Source organism: Pteropus vampyrus, unplaced genomic scaffold, assembly GCF_000151845.1.
Source record: "Pteropus vampyrus isolate Shadow unplaced genomic scaffold, Pvam_2.0 Scaffold339, whole genome shotgun sequence".
Taxonomy (NCBI): Eukaryota; Metazoa; Chordata; class Mammalia; order Chiroptera; family Pteropodidae; genus Pteropus; species Pteropus vampyrus.
In genome coordinates this window covers 1,746,727-1,747,801 of record NW_011889120.1, presented here as the reverse complement: position 1 = coordinate 1,747,801, position 1,075 = coordinate 1,746,727, and the positions used below count along the sequence as shown (strand labels likewise).

The window sequence follows — 1,075 nt, the reverse complement described above, 5'->3', positions numbered from 1 at the left end:
CTCAGAATCCCTGCTGATTTCCACAGTCAGATTTTATGGGGACTTCTCTTCCTGGCACTGGAACCTTGGGCTGGGGAGCCCGGTGTGGGGCTGGGGCCCCTCACTCCACTGCTGAGGGGCCCTCTGTAGCCATGATATCCCTCCTAATGCTCAACTGTCACGGGTGGGTGTGGGAAAAGCCCGTTTTGCATCTCCACCCCTCCTGCAAGTCTTGATATGGCTTCTTTATATCCTTAGTTATAGGAGTTCCATTCAGCTAGTCTTCAGATAGTTCTACAGGTTGATTGTTCTATAATTTAGTTTTAATTTTAATGTGGCCATGGGAGGAAGCATACACAGCATTTATCTATTCTGCCATCGTTGTCTTTTTTTTTTATTGCCTGCAGCACCTGGTCTTCATAGGTAGTCTCCCATCCACATACTAACCAGGCCTGACCCTGCTTAGCTTCCGAGATCAGATGAGATTGGGCGTGTTCAGAGTGGCATGGCCACAGACTCTATTCCGCCATCTTGACCTGCTCTGTCAACACCACATTTTTTTCATCTTTGTTGAAATATAATAGACAACTAGTTGCCGTGTTTACATTGTATAATTCAATGAGTTATTTTTTCAATTATAGTTGGTATATGACACACCAGCCTCAGCTATACAACATATCGATCACAGATCCACACAACTCGCAAAGTGCTCACCCCCCCAATCTAGCACTCCTTCTCCCCCCACATATTCATTCCGACATTATTAACCATCTTTCCTATGCTGTACTCTACATCCTCATGTCTACTCTGCAACCATCCACCTGTACCTCTCAATCCCTTTGCCCTCTCTAGTATCCCTCAAAATATTCTCTGTATCTATGAATTTATTTTGCTTTTGTTGTTGTTGATTTTGTGCTTTAGATTCCACATGTGTGTGAAATCATGTGATATTTGTCTTTCTCTATCTGACCTATTTCATTCAACGCAATACCCTCTAGGTCCATCAAGGCAATATCTTTTTCCATTCCCGTCCTTTTAGTCTGTGTGTGTCTTTCAATCTGAAGTGAGTCTCTTGTAGGCAGCATATGTAGGGGTC

At 43.7% G+C, this 1,075-nt stretch overlaps 1 pseudogene; it reads right to left on the bottom strand.

Annotated features, from left to right (window-relative positions):
- Positions 1 to 377: 377 nt before the first annotated feature.
- Positions 378 to 496, bottom strand: LOC111730900 (annotated as a pseudogene).
- Positions 497 to 1,075: the final 579 nt, after the last annotated feature.